This window comes from Haemaphysalis longicornis, unplaced genomic scaffold (assembly GCF_048455015.1).
Source record: "Haemaphysalis longicornis isolate Haplotype H1 unplaced genomic scaffold, Haemaphysalis longicornis Haplotype H1 scaffold_5, whole genome shotgun sequence".
Taxonomy (NCBI): Eukaryota; Metazoa; Arthropoda; class Arachnida; order Ixodida; family Ixodidae; genus Haemaphysalis; species Haemaphysalis longicornis.
This window is the reverse complement of record NW_027526385.1, coordinates 176223178-176242118: the sequence shown is the minus strand read 5'-3', so window position 1 is coordinate 176242118 and position 18941 is coordinate 176223178. Positions and strand designations below refer to the sequence as shown.

The 18941-nt window shown below is 45.6% G+C and overlaps 1 protein-coding gene across 2 annotated transcripts in view; it reads left to right on the top strand.

The window, feature by feature from the left end:
- The first annotated feature begins 6475 nt into the window (after nucleotides 1–6475).
- Nucleotides 6476–18941, top strand: part of LOC144138830 (glucoside xylosyltransferase 1-like) — a 51907-nt gene continuing 39441 nt past the window's right edge. For both annotated transcript variants that reach the window (XM_077671316.1, XM_077671314.1), the window contains exon 1: nucleotides 6476–6757. The gene's annotated coding sequence lies outside the window, so the exon portion shown is untranslated. The remainder of the gene's footprint in view (nucleotides 6758–18941) is intronic.

Sequence of the window (18941 nt, the reverse complement as noted above, 5' to 3'; positions counted from 1 at the left end):
AAAGGACTAATATACCTATGTTTTCTACTCTTGGCTTAATACTAGCGCTGCTTAGGGCAGGCACAAAAGCGTTTTAGTCACAAAGTACTTTTTTTTCCTGTTACAGGTGGTAACTGCCCTAGGCAATATTCGTCTCTTTGTTTTCGTCCACCAGCATTATTATCTTCTTTTCGTCCCCTCGACAGCTTTGAAATTCACTTCCTCTGTGCTACCCTTAAATTCTAGGGTTTCTTGAAGCCGAATATTTCCCTCATGTAGATTTGGATGGATACCATCACATTCTAAGACTATTTGCCGCATAGGTTGTGCATCGTATCCGCAGACCACGCATACCCCATCATTTTGTGCATACTTCCCCACAATGCTCTTAGTTCGCAAGTAACCTGCTCTAGCCTCAAAAAGCAAAGCACTGCTCTGAGAGTTATCGTCGAAATTTTCCTTTCAGCTGCTTAATTTCTCACACCTGTACATGTCTAACGACGTTTTAGCTTCAATTTTCTCTCCAGTTATTCGTTTTATTCTGCCTTGTCTCTTTTTTGGTTACCTCGGCTGTTTTGGATTCTCCACCGTTCTTTCCGTATTTCATCGTTAGCCTTCTAGTCTTTACCACTGCGTGTCCATGCTTTTCAAATATAGTTACCAAAAAACCTTAGCTGCCCACCTTCGTTGATCCATTGCTCTCAACATCATCTGAAAACATATTTTACTCTGTGCTTCTGGAACTTCAAACGGCGCCCAGCCCTTATCTCCCTGTACTGCTTCGTTAGTTGTTTTTCCATGCGCGCGTAAGAACGTCCTACCGATCTCTTGTTTACTTCCAGGCCAGTTAGAATGTCTGAGTTTAAGCAGAGTACAGCATTTACAACTGTGAGAGCTTGAAACATTACTCCTTTTCACATTCCTCTCACTAGTTCATATTTGTTATACCCCCCCCCCCCCCCAGAGCTCTATGCATCAGTATTTGTTGCATTTCGCTTTCCCTTACCCTTAAGTTGCTCCGCGTGAGTTCTTATGTAGTTATCCCATTCGTTTATCCACGATCCCAAATATTTATATTCCTTCACTGTGGGTAATTGGCCTTGCTGGATAGACACTTCATCAGTGGTAGCGTCATTGAAAACCATTATACCTGATTTTTATGCACTAAAATGTAACATGAGGTCGGTGGCTTCCTGGCCGCTGATATGTATTAGCCGTTGCATATCGGTCTGGTCATCAGCTAAAAGAACAATGTCGTCTGCGTATAACATTCGCGGAATACGCTGTTGTACCACTTCGCCTTGCAGTATATGGGTTAGGCTAAACCCTACTTAACTTTCTTACAGTTTCTTTCTAACCCTGCCATGTAAAGCATGAACAGTATTGGGCTCAAAGGACATGCCTGTTTTAGTTCCCGATGGATGTTGACCTGCTGGGCGCATTTCTGTTTTTCCCATATAAGGTCTACTCTATTGTCTTTATATATTGCTATAAGGTACTGTATTAACTCCTCATTTAATCCCTGGACTTTCAGCATTATCCACAGCAGTTCTCTGTTTACAATGTCATATGGCCCTTTAATGTCCAAGAACGTAATCCATAATATCACGAACAAATTACCATCCAATCGCATGGCTTGTCTAAATCCATTCTGCAGTTCCCAAAGTATTTCATTTTTTGCCATCTATATTTGAATTTCTGATTTTATCGCCTGCATTACCGATCTATACTCCACTGACGTTACTGTGAGTGGTCTTTATGAATCAATACTGGCTTTGTCGCCTCTGCCTTTATATATTGAATTCATCGTACTATTCATCTAGTATTTCATCTAGAATTTGTTTGGTTTGTATCACCTTATCTATTGCCCTCATAAACGATTCCTTACTTAGGTCTAAGCAGGTTTATCAGTTGCATTGGTATTCCGTCCGGGCCCACTTCTGTGTGTGGGGAAACCTTTTGGTCTGCTTTTTTTCAAATCTAGGTTGCTCAAACTTATTTCTCTCTCCGCAATCTTCTGTGGCATTGATGTTATCGGTGTATACTTCCCTGCCACTATTGCCCTAAACTTCTCACTAATTACTCGGTGAATATGCGCCAACGCGTGCTCTCCTTCTAAATGTTTGCCTTCCTCATCAATCAAGAATTTTTGCTGGATGTCGTTTTTTGAGCTTAGTATTTTTACATGGTTCCAAAACTTCTTAGATGCGGTTTTGTCCTTCCGTATTTCTTCCATTCAATGCTCGGCTTCTGATTGATCATTGCTTTGACCATTTTCTGCACTTCTAGTTCTTCCCCGATAGATATCTCATTTCTCCTTTAGTGCCTCCTGTTCCGTACCAGTTCTTTTTGCTTTTCTATGTTCTCTCGACGCCTTTATTTGCTGGTCAATAGCCTCTTTTATTTTCTTATTCCATTAGCTTCTCAGCTTGCTCTTCTTTTCCATCGGTTTCTTTTTTTAAAGCGTTGCTCCGCTGTGCTTTAAGCTTCGTGCAGCGCTCTGCTGCTCTGTGGTGGAGCCTCCACTACGTGTGCTTTTCGAGTGGGCGTCTCTGTATCGGTAACTCAGGCTTGCAGCGACAACCAACAGATCCCAACAAGCCGCTACACGCCTCGGAAAGGCCGGATCGCTGGCGCCTCGCTGTCGGCGTGATTAAAACTTCGGTGGCTGTGAACGCGACTTGTAGAGACACGTCCGAGCGACCCAGAAGCCACAGCGGAGAAACCCTCTCTCCTCCTCTCTCGGACTCAGTGTGCGCCACTACTACCGACCCTTCACGAACTCTTGAAAGTGCGTTGTGTGTGTCTGCACCATGTCACACCGTGTGGAAAAACCAGGGGGAACGCTTGTTTCACCGTTGGCGCTTTGGATATAAATAAGAGCCCTGAAGCGCTGAAATTTATTCCTGTCGGAGCAGTAAATCAATGCTTCACTCTACTCGAGTCCTGCACTGTTACCTCACCCTGAAGGGCATTGTTTTCTTTCTTGCTTCGGCTCATCTCTCGCCATGGAGTAAAGTTAAGTTTTCCTTCCGCTTCTTGCCGTCATCTTTACGGCAGCATAATTTTCTGGCCGCTTGCTTGACCACGCTACCACACGCATGACGGAGATGACGGAGCTCGGCTCGGGTACGCCTGCCCGAATGCAACACAGGCTCTACGCCCTCCAAGAAAGCACTGGGTATAGAAAAAGAATACGCTCGGGGCAATTAAATTACAGAAAGTTACTGCAAAATGTTGGAAAGTTCGGCAAGTTGGTGATAATGCATCTCCAAAAACAAACTGCGTGCAAATTAGTGGGGACAGGAACACATGAAGACAGCACAAGCGCAGGCTCTCCACTATCTCGGTGGGAGAAGTGAAAGGGGAGATTGAAAACAAACCTGGGAGAATCACCAGGTCCTCATGGCCTGAGTGCGACTTTGTACTAGTACCTTAAACTTCAGAAGTCACATGTGTTGACTGTGGTATACAAAGAAACTGTTATGTTTGGGGTGGTCCGTCGTGTTTTTCGGCTGTGCACTCTATATGAGTTCCTAAAACACAAGACATTGCCAATTTCCGTCAGGTCATGTCACACCGCCCAGTAAGCTTAGCCAACGTCGACTACAAGACTACAAAATAATAACGAAAATACTGGCTAAAAGGTCGCATACTGTTATTGGCATCATTGTTTGGCCGCATCAAACATGCCGTTTTCAGGGAAGATGATTTGTCACGAACATACACGAGGCTCAGAGAGTACTCAAGAACTGCGATGTGATGAAAAGCGGCACAGAAAGATGCTACAATTGCACCTCGCTAAAGCATTCGATCGCGTGCTGCATGATGGGCCTATGGAAGTCTACAGCATATTACATCGAGTCTGTTATTCTAAAAGGTGTTCGCATGACCTACACGGAATGCACAACTACAACAATTGTAAACAATCGAGGTGTTGGGGAGGCGTATAGAAGGGCAGTAGTCAATGAGGCAGGGGCGTCCTCTGTCACCTCTCCTGTTCTGTATTTACATTGAATCCTTGAGCTTTAACTGCAATAAGAAATAAAACTGTCAAAGGATTTCCACTGCAGCTGAGGTTCGAGTTTTGGCATGCGCTGATTGGATTACCGCCTTCTGCGTAGGTCAACAAAGCGCGGCTTAAGTCGTTACCACAGTGAAATGGTTTTGTTATGTGAGAGGATTTGCGATGCACTGTGACAAATGCCTAGGACTCTGGCATGAAGAGTGGAGTATAGTACCAGTGTTACTTCAACATATCGAGTGGGTACCGACGCCTGGAAAGTACTTCGGCGTTCCCCTACAGTACGTTTCAGACAGTAACCCTTGCTGGCGCAGAAAACCCGGGCAGCTACAAAAGAAGACAGAGAAACGGCAGTTGTTGTGGCAGAGCGCCCGGCCCAAATTCGTTGCACGGGGCGACGCGCCAACAGGGGGTGATTCACGCCTCGTCCGAACCAGACAAAACCGCCCATGGCCGTCAGACCCAAACTTGCACCGCTGCAGAGTCGCCTCTGCCTTTTGCGTCGCGGCGGCTCGGCCGTATCATGCATCGCGTGAACGACCGACCACCGATAGGCTGCTACTTGCCTGGGAGGTGGCTTCGCTGAGATGGCGATGGCGTTGCCTTCCCTTTCCCCGTCGGGGCGGCTCGGCTGACGCATGAGCTTCACCTCCATTCGTCGGATTTCAAACTTAGGCCAGGGAGAGTCCTGATTGGAGCCGTTCATACCACTCGCGGCTACAACGGGCTTCTGTGGGTATAAAAACACGCCCAGAGGGTTTGAACCATTTTACCTGCGAAAAACGGACAGGGACCTAGAAAGAAGTAGACGGGACACTCGCTACTTCTTTTTAGGTTCCTGTACGTTTTTCGCTGGTAAAATGGTTCTACGTCAACGCTAACAAGCCCAACTTTCAGCCTTAACCGCCCGGAGGCACATAATTATCGTCGGGATTTTTCGAAGGCACTTTTCGGGGGCACCGAGTAGGGAGGTGCTGTCGCCTTTGGGCGAGCCATGTAACACGGTTGTTACCCTTGTACATACTGTATATAAATCTTGCTTCAACGCTTCGTCGGCTCGAGAACTTCATCTCTCAGCTCTGCGCCACGTCGATACCGGACGGAGCAAGGCAGTGCCGCTACACCGGTGAGTGCGCTCGGATGGCTAGTCCCAACAGTGGTGACGGCGTCGGTATGGCTGATTCCCAGCATTGGTGACTGTGGTGGGATGCCGAGTCCTAACAAAGGGCACGAATGTCGAGGCTGCGCAGTGCAGGGTACCCAAATGCGGTCCTCGTGTCGATCTGCGAGCCACTGCTTAAAAACAAAAAAGGAAAAGTCCCCGAAAGTCTGAGAGAGGCCATCGAAAGGACCAAGTTTGCGGTTGTGCCCTATCTGCATGGAGTAACACACAACATTAAGAAGATAGCGGCCAGAGGAGGGGTGATGGTTGTGTGCTCAGCCCCAAACAAAGGGTATGCCATGTGCTGCCGCGTCAACCAGCCATTGATAGCGAGCCAATGCGCAACCAACCACCGTACCAATTACGTAGAATGTGTGCAGGGTGTTGTGTACAGGATACCGTTATCGTGCGGGAAAAGCTACATTGGCCAGACCGGCCTTTGTGTCAACGACCGAGTTCGAGAAGAGGACAAGGCGTCAAAAAAAGTGTCCCGTCAGGAGATTTGGCCACGCACCTCCGAGATTGCCCCAAGTGTGAAGCTGACTTCAATGGTGTCATTACCATCCATAAAAACAACGATAGGCCGGCGCGTGAGATCATCGAAGCTGTGGAAATTGAAGAGGGCGCCGACGATTGTATCAGTACTGCGTCGGTTTCGCTAACCGATAAAGAAAAACTTTTTCTGCGCAGTGTTGGTCCGGGACCACGTGGCTAGAGGGTATAAATGTACAAGGGAAGGCGTAATAAAATTCAGCTGGTAGTGTCAACGCCTGTGCTTCGTTTCATGCCATTGTGTGCGTACCCAGTTAAAGTCAGGCTGGCCAGTATTAATTAAACTACGGCGTAGATTCACGCGAGACCCTGAGCGAAACGTTCAGCTAGCAGCGCGACACTGTTGCCACGTATACGCAGATATTCCGGTGAACACGGCTCCTGTGAGCCAGAAATTCTCGTGTAGGCCACGGTACCTTTACGAATGGGGAAGTTTTTGTTTTATTGCTCGCGCGAAACAATTGGTGTTTTGTTGGGATTTTGAAGGACTCAGGGGAGCTGAAAAAAATAACATTACAATCATCCGTATTTGTTTAATGGTGGCACATAAAATGCATTGCTTCCGGCTTGTTCTGTATTATTTTATATACAGTTTCCGTGGATATATTTGGTGAAACATCCTTCTCTCGCTTGTATCCGGTACTCGGAAAGAGGCAGTTGAGGTTGGACAGTACAAGGTGTCTTCATGGAGGAGGAGGTTGAAAGGGAAAGGTGCATCGCCGTGCTCCCTGCTGTCGCATCTGACATGGCGTTTTCAGTGTATATGCAGCTGCACACGAAGCTGCGGCCAACATCAGCACGTCGTCTGGTAGCCACCATAGAGGGATCCGCCTCTGCTTTTGGCTATCGCGTCAGGGGTGTTTTTTTGCACGGGGCACAGGGCCTGTGGAGCCGTAATGCTTGCAACACCCGGAAATCGGTACCCATGGGGAAGAAATTTTCACTGACGTTCTCAACATTTGCACCCTTGCTCTGAGGGGTACGCCTGAAGGGAATTACCTTCGTCAGTATCACGGATTCCTACCCGAAGACTTCGATAGGTGAGTTTTCACAGCAACAGTCGTTGGGCATATTTTTGTTCCTGTTTACGCGCTGGAGATTATTCCGTAGTTTGTTTTTGAATAGAGTCGGGTGGCCGACAGCATGCACATGCATTTTATTGGCTTGTTACCTTTTGAGAATTTCTATTAGCGGAACCACCATTTCGTAAGGAATTAGAGAGACCCTTTTTTGTCGTGTTTATTGTCCGAATAACTTATTTCGGAAGCCCTGGTAATCGAAACAGGAGGCGAATGGGATTCACTGATAAGTTCATCACAACTGGCTTGATGGCACACATCAATTCAATATTGTTAGATATATGAGACCTGTTTGGAAATGCGGCTTGAAGACTTAGCGGGTGCTTTGGTTTCGCGTTTACTAGGCCAAACGTTTTCTGGCGGGTTTATAAAAAATCGAACCGCTCTGGGCTCACTTCTTTGTAGGTACCAGAAATGACAAAGAACAGGAACCGTAGCGACATAAATTAGACACGCACGAAGTAGGTGCCATTTGCCGATAGCTTGGTCGGGGGATGTACGGGTAGATTTCTATAAAATTCTAAAAAAAAAACAGCGGGTAACATGGGACACAGAAAAGAAAGGTGTGTACAAGCGAGCGCTGACTAACGACTGTTTATATGTTTAGAAAGAATGAAATATTTAGGCAGAAATGGTCTCGAGGAGTTGCCGTGCGCATGATAAGGTAGCAAAATGCAGTAGACAGATATAATCCAAACCTGGGGGCCTCAGGCTTTTGTTTGAATTAGAATAAATTTTAATTATCAGAAGTTCTTAAAAATATGATTCGGGGCAACATACGAACTGGTGTTGGGATACACAAATTCGCATTTATTTATTAATGCAACATTCACACACAACACGGAAGGGCTGTCCACGCTTTAAAAACAAATCACGAATCGATGTCCGCTTTCTCACTGCATGAGACTTCCAAACAAAGTTTTTTTTTTCCAGCAAGGGCAGGCAGTTTAAAGGTAGTTTTTTTTCACTGGTCAATAACCTTCGGATCCCAGCTATTTATGCTAAAAGGATGCAAGTGTGCAGCTTTAAAAGCCGCAAATGCAGCCGATATTTTCAGGCAAGATCAAACAAAAAGTACGATGTAACAGTATTGACGCAATTAAGCAGTATGAAATAAGCGGCTTCAAAATACATTCAAAATAGTGCTGACCAATTAAAATGTTTCAGTCTGTTTCAATTAACCGGAAGGTTGAAATATCCGTGTTTTCATTATCAAGAGTCTCCTGTAAGTTTTTTGCACAGAGAGGGGATGTTGGGATCAACAAAAGGCGCTCGCTGAGAAGTATGCTACTTCTCTTTTTTCTAAGAGTGCTACTGACGGGGTTTATACCCGAGGTTCCTTTATTGTGCTAAGTAAATGCTTCACAGATCTCGAGTGTAGCTGGCGTTTGTATCTTCTCGAGATTTTGCATCTTTCGAGCTGCGGTGCGCACAGCAAGCCTGGACACGTTGAGAAAGCATGTTGCCCGTGACAGTATTCAGTGTGTTGCCGTGCTCCTTCAAAGGAACCCTGCAACACATTTTCCAACATTTTTTCGAAATATTAACTGCCAGCAGAATGTAGTTAACCAACACGCCCAGAACCTAAATCACGATCGCAAAGTACCTGAGCCAAAATCACTGCTATATGCCCAGCAGAAAACTTAGAATCTTGCTAAAACTCACACGCGAAATCTGTGGAGCATGTTCATTCATTCATTCATTTTTATTTCTTCAAACATGGGTTTACAGAAGACTGAAGAGATCATCTGGGCCCTTAGCAGTAATGCTAGTGCCGGGCCCATGCAGTTGATAAATTTATAACATTTCAAGCACTCAGTTACACTACATGTAGAAACGAAATAATACAAAAAAAGCAAACTATAGCATATGCAAAATATACGGTTTATAGGATGACACAAAGAAAATATCTCGTAAACACAATGAAACAATACTCGCGTACAGAGTTCATTAGATATTAAACACAGAAATTATACCAGAAAACATATAATTGAAAAAACGTTCCGAAAAATAAATGATTTCTTGCGTACACAGCTGATTATAAAGTAAAGTTTCGGTGATTAAATAAGCGATGTAAGCTCCTTACATTGCACGTACTTTTTGAGTGTACTGGAAAAATTCTGACTTTGTTTAACACGAACTGGAATGGTATTCCAAAATTTAGTTCCGACATATTGCAGTGTACGTTTCCCATAACAGTTATGTACCGGGGGAATGTTGAAATTGTGATCCGATTGAGTTCTAGTATTTCTGCCTGGTGTTACAAATATTGATGATGGTAGGGGGTTATTGTTTGATATGATATTCCGGGTAACACAAGCTATTTTGAAATCACGTGCAAGTAAAAAAGGCAATTTTTCAAGCTGTTTGAAGAGTGGTGCCGAATGAGCCGTGCATGTGGAAAACGTCATAATTCGTAGCGCACGTTTTTGCAATATGACAACCGGTTCAAGATACGAGTGAAAAGTATTGCCCCATGTTTCCACGCAGTAGGTCAAGTGGCAGTGAAAAGTACCGAAATAAATGGCTTTTAACGTCGATAGAGGAAAATGATAGCGTGCCTGATAGTGGGTGAAACAAGCACAGCTCAATTTGCTGCAAACTATTTTTATGTGTTCCTTATAGTGCAAAGATGCATCTAGGGGGACGCCGAGATATTTACAAGTTTGTACTTTCGTAATTTCTTTTCCGCCTATCTTAAGTGTTATGATTTTGCTGATTCGTTTAGCTGAGGACGAAAACACGACGTAGTTAGTTTTGTTTACATTAAGCGTTAATCTGTTGTGGGAAAACCATTGTTCAATGTTTACAAGTTGTCTATTGGCGGTTTGTTCTAATTTCTGAATATCCGACCCAGGTAGTAGGACCGCAGTGTCGTCAGCGTAAATTATGGTTTGCCCTTCATCTAAGGAGTTAGGTAGATCGTTGGCGTATAATGCGAATAAAATTGGCCCCAAAACGGATCCCTGGGGTATTCCGTGCGTAAACGGTAGAAATTCACTCATTCTATTTTCTATATGCACTCCCTGCGTACGCTCGTGCAGATAGCTTTGGAAAAAGGTAATTGAAGGACCTCGAAAACCATAAGAATTTAGCTTTTGAAGAAGTATACTGTGGTCAACCCTATCGAAGGCTTTTTTTACGTCCAGAAATAACCCGATGACATGGTTACCGTTATTCAAAGAGGTGTTTATTATATTTGTAACCATTGCTACAGCCGTGGTAGTGGATTTACTGGGACGGAAGGCATGCTGGTGAGGTGCTATGATGTCGTATTTCATTAGGAATGCTAAGACTCGTTTAGCTATAAGTTTTTCGTACAACGTGTTAATAACAGAGTAGTTTTCTAAAACGTTGTAGTCGCCACTTTTATGTACAGGGGTCACTTTAGCTTTTTTTAACCGGTGAGGGTATACCCCAGCATAAAAGGCTGCGTTAAATATTTTCTCTAGGTATGTACTAAGCACCTCAGCATTTGATTTTAACATTTTCACCGTTACCTTATCATATCCCGCTGCTTTGCCCGTACAAAATGAATACATTGTTGAGCTTATCTCGGCCGCAGTGATGTCAATGAAAGCAAACGAGTTAGCAGTTGGAGCTGGCAGTGTAAGATTGGTTAGAGGAGGTAGTCGCAAGGCCAGATTGCAGCCAATGTTCCTAAAATATTCGTTGAAGCAGTTGGCAAGGTTTATCGGGGATGAACCTTGAAGAGCAATATCAGGAAGGTTACGCGTGTTTGATTTTTGCTTGATGACCGAGTTAATTACCTCCCAAAGCTTTCTTGGATTTTTTTGATTGCATAAAATCATGCGGGTATAATACTGCTTTTTACTGCGGCGTAAGGCAGCTACTACTTTGTTTCTGTGGATTTTATACTGATTTCGGTAATAGATGTTGCCTTTATTCTCTCTATGTTTTCGATACCAGTAGTCTTTTGTGCGTAAAAGTGCGAGTGCACTGGCTGATACCCAAGGATGCATCGGTTGTTCATAGTTTTTTCTTTGGCGGAAATGCGTTGTTTTCATGCATTTGGTTACTGCATTTAAGAGGCATTCATACATATGGTTAACGTCAGTTCCATTTATAATATCACTGCTTGTTGCGCACAAGCTATCGCGCAGGGACTGATCATCGACTCTTGTCATCGGCAGATAAGGTGACTTTGCTCGCTCGTGGTCCGAAGGGGCAAATATGAAGATGGGGTAATGGTCGGTCATATCGGTCTCGATAACGCCTGAAAAGCTACTTGATGTGTCGACGTTGCACAAAATGTGGTCTATAAGTGTGCTAGATTTGTCACTCACACGAGTTGCAAGTTTAATGGTGTTAGTGAAACCGTAGGATTCGAACATTGTTTTATACGCTATGCTACATTTTCCAAATAGGTCGATGTTCATGCCCCACACAGCACTGCCTTTCTTTTGCTCGTTGAAATATTATGTAGAACATTCTGGAGTTTGTCAACAAAAGAATTGATTTTAGAGCTTGGTGAACGGTAGACAACACCCACAGTCGTTCCATTACTAAGTTCAACAAAAAAGCATGTCATGTTCTGATGGTAGCAAGCTATTTAGGGACGCACATAATTTGAAATTGGAATTATCCCTTATGAATAGCAGCACCCCTCCTCCTGTAGTTTTCGTCGGACGACTGCGACAAACGACTTTATATCCAGGCATGTTGACAGATTCACCAGGCTTGAGCCATGTTTCTGTTAAAGCTATGACGTCGTATTTGAAAATTAGAGCGCCTAGCATTAACTGAAGGCTGTTTATGTTCTTATTAATACTGCGTATGTTGCAATGTAAAAGACTGAAATTGTAGGTCGAATCGTAACAACTGTTCAGACGGCTGACTGACAGCATGTTGGGTGGTATGAGTGGTGCTTCTGACTTAAACTATTTTTGCGAGATCGGTTTCTCGGGCGATGTGAATTACTGGGGAATTCTCAGTCTTGCGCACAAGTATTTTTCCTTCTTTGACCCATGAAAATTTCCACCCGCGTTCTTTGCGCAAGTGTATGGCTTTCCCGAGCAGCACTTTTTTTCCACACAGAGATGTTCGTTAACGTATATGGGTGTGTCTTCGGTGAAACCAAATTGATCGCTGTGAGCCTTTTCTTCCTGGCAGCCTCTAGCACCTTGCTGCGCGAAGATCGGGAGACGAACCGGACAATAATGTTCGGCTTCTCTTTGTCTTTCGACGGCCCCCTATGAACGACGTCAATCTCAGAATTGTGGAGCTCAATGTTCAGTTTGGTGCCAAGCGTCTGAACTGTGTCCTCCAGCCCCTCTTTAGGATCAAATGGCATCCCTTTAATTTCTACATTATTTTGTCTACTGTACTGCATGAGCTCAATGATGTCTGCTTTCGCAGCCGCCAGCTCTTTCTTGAGTTCGTTATTTTCCGTTTTGAGGGATTCATGATCTTTACGGAGACTTTGGACGTCAGTGCAGACGCTCTCCAAAGTTGTCTTGAATGTGTCAAAGCTGTCACTAACAAACGTGATCGACTTCTTAACCTCCTGCACATCCGTGTCAAGTTTTCCAAATTTAGTAGTCAGATCTTGTAGCATTTTTGCAAGTTCTTTAACTGTAGAGGGTGCTTTATCGGTCATGGCGACACCTTATAGCGGCGAGTGACTCAGAAATATTTTAATGAATGGATTATAGCCGTACCTGCAAAATTCACATGGAATGCTCAGTGGCGGGTTCTGCCTCAGCGTGCCTGAGTCGCTCGCTGCTATGACGAGCGATCCCCGATGCCAGTCCTTTTATATCCGCTGTGGTAGACTGCGCTGGCTGCAGGCCTCCACTCCACGCAGGCGCAGAGGTAGCCGGGCAGAATCCAGCGATAGCAGTGCTTCTTTTCGGCGCAGCGACTGTTCCGGGGATCGTCTTCCTGCAAAATTCACATGGAATGCTCAATGGCGGGTTGTGCCTGAGCGTGCCTGAGTCGCTCGCTGCTATTGTGCTCGCTGCTATTGTGCTGTACACAATAGGCGAACCTCGCGTCTAAGCGCCCCATCAGTAGCACTTTCGGAAAAAAGTGCTCGCCATCCCGCTCGGCGAAAGTGGATGTCCAGCGAAGCTTTTGTAAATCACTGCAAATGCTGATGACGGAGGGTATGATACGTTTGTCGCCGTCTCGGTGGGCTTGTCGCTTGCGCTCGGCTTCTCCAGCGGCAAATGCAGGGTTCCGCCTAGCTTGACTTACGCGTTGGGCGTGTTGGGAAAGAATTGCTCTATTTAGTGACGCTAGCCTGGCCTAGCCTGCAAACATATTATTTGCCAGAAACGAATGGGAGGGAAGGGGGGCACCCATTGTTCACAGGCGCCTTATCATCCATAAAACGGTTTCGGTGCTTGTTTTGCGGTTTCTTTGAACGATTTCTGAACTCTATACTGTGAGCCTGATTAGCCTGACGCGTGCGCTCGGCGTCTTAGGTGGAAACTGCTGGGCCGTGCGTGGGTTTTGTTTTTGTTTACAACGCAAAATTTTCGATGCAAGGCATCTCTTCCACTCGGCCTGTCCCGCGTTGACCGGCGTAGTCCGCAATCCTCATTACGCATGCGTAAACTCTCCTCTGTTCTTCTCTCCGGCAGCTGTGCGTTATGCGTTCTCTCCGGCTCATTATCATAACAACAGCTGGCGCGCTTCGCCTACGTTCGCATATGCTCCGGTGCGCTTGTGCGCGCATGTGTGCGCATGCGCAACTTTCCTCCGCTGTCTCCTCTTCTTCAAGCGCGCATATAAAGCGGTGAGTGCTCGGCGCCCGTTTAGTTAAGCGCGCGCTTTCGCTTGACACAGTTGCTCGACTCCGCTTGACTTTGCTCGTGCTCCGCTTGACGACGACGACTCCGTTGAATCTTCAGATAAAGACGGTCTTTACGTACTTAGAACTCTACGTGTGATTGAGCATCATTCAAGGTTCACTACACTTCAACCACATTTGGGTAACCAACATAACGGAGACGAGAATGGAACCCCGTGAGATGCATTGCATCACCCCAGGGTTCCCCTCGTGGGAAGGTGGCGGAATTTTTTCGACCAAATAGAGGCTAACAGCTTCGCTGTAAAACAAATATCATGTTTGTCTGGATAGCGTTTTTCATGAGGACGGACATTCGCTCTGTGTGCAAATAACTTATTTTGTTCACTGCTCATGTGGACGGCTACTCTTCGAGAAAATGTGCGTGATGCAGTCAAGCGAGTGTTTCTCTTCTGACGGCGTGTATGTGTTGCTTTACTCGATCTACTGCTTATGCTCTCAGGTGATGATGTTGAGACTAACCCGGTGCCTGATGTGGCCGCAAGCATCGCCTCCTGTATTTTTACAATGCCAAACGCATCAGCCCGGACCAGCCATCCAAGCCCTCTCCTTCTACTCCGGCCACTCTCCCCCGATCGGTAGCCTTACCAGCGCTTCAGTCATGTGGCCAGTTCAGCTTGGGACGACGCGTGATGGAGAGTGGCAACGTTGGCAAAACATGCTCCGCCGCGTCTCTGAATTTTCTAGTGCTGGCGCGAGCGCCATTACTTTGCTAACCTAAAACATCGGTTGCCTTGGCAACCAGGCTCAAGCCACTCTCAAATTCAGTTAAGGTTTCGTGATACCGGTTCAGCTCGCGGCCCCAACTTGCCACATGTGGGCAATGCAGGTGTACCACTCACTCGCATTGGGAAGAGCGCGATGCATTTGGCATTGTAAAAATACAGGAGGCGATGCCGTATGTACTGCCACGCTTCATTCTCTTTTAAACACAGTTCGCCGCATTGAAGCAGGGAAAGAAACAATGCTGATAGAACTAAAAGGTGTGAACGAAAAGCAAAAAAAAACCGATACCCAAATAACAGAACTAACTGATAGGGTAGCTACCCTTAAATCAAGCCTCACTTCGTTGAACCCTACCGCACCCAGCTCTTCTGACAATGCTTTTTCTACATAACAAACTAACTTCATATTATAACATCTATAGGTGCAAAGATGCTGCAAGTAGGCTAGGACAATCTAGTCGGTTGTTTTTTGGTGTTGAAGACGAAGACGAAGAGGACTGGAACAGCTCTGGGGCAAAGATTATTAAATTCTGCTCAGATAAACTAAACATTACAATCACTCCTGCTCAATTCAAACGTGTTCACAGAGTGGGTAAATTTTCTCCCGAGTGACAGAAGCCCATAATGGCTAAGCTAACTTGCTCCAAAGATAAACAACGTATTCTAGGATTTGCGCACCAGCCATTGGTGAAGATTTTTCATTAGCTACGCGGCAAGCGAGGAAAAGGCTGGTCGAGTTCGCCAAATCGCAAAAAAAAAATCCTTTCCCGTTGGCAGTCGACAAACTGCGCATGGATAAGAAAACCTTTGTATTGGACCCTGCTTCCAACGCCGGGGCGCAATCGCCAATATAACTAAAGAAATGTGCATACCCACTTGCTCGAAATCAGCCGCAGAGATCTGAAGTAGCACTATAACTAACGCAATCCTACACTAATATTCGACGCCTAATGGCGAAACGCCACAAATTCTCTCGCTAATAGGTAATAGTGACAGTTGTTCTCGCGCTTACTGAAACATAGTTAGAACCTGAAATAAATTCATGTGAAATTTTCGATACCGACACTTAGAATGTCCATTGACACGACCGCCCAGACACAAGAGAGGGCGGATGGCTATTGGCGTTTAGAAAAACAATACCTTCATTCCGTATCGATAATAACAGTGGACTCGAAATCACCTGGGCTGCATGCTTAACCCCCCCTGGTGAAATACTGATGGGTGTGTGCTACCGTCCTTCGGACTTTTCCAAATCGTTCATAAAACAACTTCGCAACAGTATCGCTATTGCTACCCTGCGGTGTTAGTTTTCCAATATTTTCCTGTTAAGCAACTTCAATTAGCCCCTAATTGACTGGCCTAATCTATCGTTGTCTTGCCATACGTCACTTGAATTTATCAGCCTTATGTTAGAATTTAATTTGTTCCATGATATTTTTGAACTTACTAGGGGTTTTAATACTTTACACGATCTTTTAACTAGCTCCCCAGAAAACCTTGAAAACATTTCATCTATTAACGGCTTTAGCGGCTACAAAGTACTACAACTACCCATTTATGTCCCATCAACATTCAATGGTTGCACAACAAAAAAATTCAAGATTACAATAAAGCTAACTGTTTGAATATGAACACTGAAGTAAATGTGTTCTTTAACAAAACTTTTTGACCTTTGTTCTCTAGCCGATGTGTCGATAAAAACTGGATTCTGGTCAGGAATGAAATGTCAGCGCCGATTGATATATATGTTCCTCTAATCGCAATAAGTAACGATTAAAATAACCTGTGGTTTAATAATCATCTTAAACGTTTGAGGAACAAAAAGAAACGCTTCTTTTGAACGCAAAGCCTGCTTTTATCCGAGCTCATGGGCGAAATATAAAGAGTGTCTGAATAACTACACGTCTGGTATTACCGCTTCTAAGCTCAAAAATTTTCATTGCGACTTGCCTTCACTTCTCACATCTAATCCGAGAAAGTTTTGGGACACAATTACACCTCGTAAAGTCGATAATGACACTTCGTTACTTGGGGTAAATCAGATGCCTCTTAGAATGGATGTGTGTACGTCAGCATTTAATACGTATTTTGCATTTTTCAAGCGGGAAGGCCATTATAACATCCAGAAACTCGAAGATTTTGACTGGTTATTTATGGAACCCATCGACATCACAGTTCAGGGAATCGCATCACTATTTACTAGCCTCAAAACTTCAACTTCCGCTGGCATAGATGGTATTGATTCTAATGTGTTAAAAAATATGATATCTATTTCAAGTCAGATTCTTTTTCTCACCTTTCGCCAATCTTTATCATCCGGACAGCTACCCAGCGACTGGAAAACTGCAAATGTGGTTCCCGTGTTGAAAAGTTGCGATAAAACTTCCCCTGATAAATATTGCCCCGTTTCACTGACTTGTATTTGTTGCAAGTTTTACAATCGCCTATATTCTAACAATTTCTTTTTCACTAATCAACATGGGTTTAGAAAAGGCTTGTTATGCCACGCTCAACTTTTGGAATATACGACTGACTTGCACCAAAACATGGATAACAATCTACAAACCAACTGCAGGCTTTTGACCGCGTCGCCCACTGCCGCCTCACCTCTAAACTTTCGCTGCTTCAATTAGATTCCGTTACACTGTTGTGGCTCCGTAACTTCTTATTCTTAGGCCAGTAATTTACAGTAGTCAATTGCTTGAGCTCCCCCTTCACTGACGTCACATTGCGGGTTCCTCAAGGTAGTGTTCTTGGCCCTTTACTCTTTCTAATTTACATTATTGACTTACCTACTAATACCTTGTCTTCCATGCGTCTTTTTGCAGATGATTCCCTTATATGTTGTCCCATAAGCACTCCTCATGATCATATCACCTTAGAAATGACCTAAACATAATTTATAATTGGTGAAACATTCGGCAGATGACCCTTAACTTATCTATGTGTAAAATAATTTCTTTCTCTCGGAAGCGAAATGATTTTAACCACACATTTTCTATCAATACCACTGACTTGACAAAGGCAACGTCATACAAATACCTAGGAGTACACTTAACGCTTAATGGCCAACTGCAACGAACATTTACCTGCCCTAAATTCTACTTCAATGTGTGGTATGCACCTCTAAAGTCCCTTGTGACCGAATTTTAAACTCCACAAACGCGGAGTTTTTTTTATTAAAACCGTTCGAAAGCACGCCACTTCAGCCGACGCAGCACCTAGTGGAGTGTCGCCGCAACTTGTCGCCACTGCGGCGGACTTCCGGATGTGACGTGCCAGTCAAGACTCGTGCGGCCGTCGCCTCTCCTCAGTAGCCCTTTTTCGTGCGGCCTCACGCGAGTGAGCAGCGTAATTCGTGCCTCTTGCATGAATAATTGCTTTCACGCGTTTCTGTAATGTGAGAAGCTGAAGAAACTCTGCGTTGCGGATACATAAAGAGCAAATTCGAAAAGTGCCGGTGCCGGTCTGGAGCGAATACGGCAGTAGCACAGCGGCCGATTTCGTGGTCGCGACGGCGGCAGCAGGCTCTCGGTCGACTCGACGAGCACGCGAAACGCGTGTACGGCCTGCGTGAGGCGATACGCTGTTGGCGTGGCTGGTCGGTGCGGCGGCGCGCCAACGTCTACGGCAGCCGTGCGGCGCACTGCAAGTTCGCGGCCGGGCGTCTCTACGAATGCGCATACGTAGAACGGCCGACGCGCTGTTGTCGCGGCCGCTCCGTGCGGCGGCGCGCGAACGACTATGGCGGCTGTGCGACCACAGAACAGGGAGGATTTGTGCGGCGCACTGCAAGCTCGCGGCCGGGCGCCTCTACGAGTGCGCAATACATAGAACGGCCGACGCGAGACCACACTGTTGTCGCGGCCGCTCGGTGCGTCGGCGCGCGAACTACTACGGCGGCGGCGCGGCGCGCTGCAAGTTCGCGACCGGGCGTCTCTACGAGCAGAACGGCCGGCGCGAGACGATACGCTGTTGTCGCTGCCGGTCGGGGCGTGAACGAGTACGGCAGCTAGCTGTGCGGCCCACTGCACGATCGGCCGGTCGACTTTTCGAGAGCACGAGTACGCCGACACCATCGAAGAGCTCTGCGCCGACGCGAGGTGATACGCTGCTGTCACTGTTATCGCGCCGGTCGGGGCGCGGACGAGTACAGCACGCGGCGCACTACACGGAATCGATTCAGTTCAAGAAAATTCGTCAAAAAACAAATAAATACTAGCCGCTGTGGGCAACATTTCTCTCGCCAGTTAGGAAAAAAAAAACATGAAAAACGAGGACATATATTTCGCAGCACTGTGCCTCGGGGAAGGTCACTGCTTCACGAGTGAAGACACTGCAGTGCTTTCGTCGCTGCATGGCATCATCATCTACAGATTTGGCGCGGGCACCCTGCTAACAGGAACGAAACTGACCGTGTAAACAAAAATAATAAAATTCTGGATTTGAACTTTCACAACATGCACTGAAACCCAATTCTTACACCCTAGCTGGCATGTTTCGACACTTTCCTCCCACGGTACCTATTTTTTTTATTTTTTTTCACTAACACAGAACGGTTCGATCGGCACAGGGCTTATTAGCT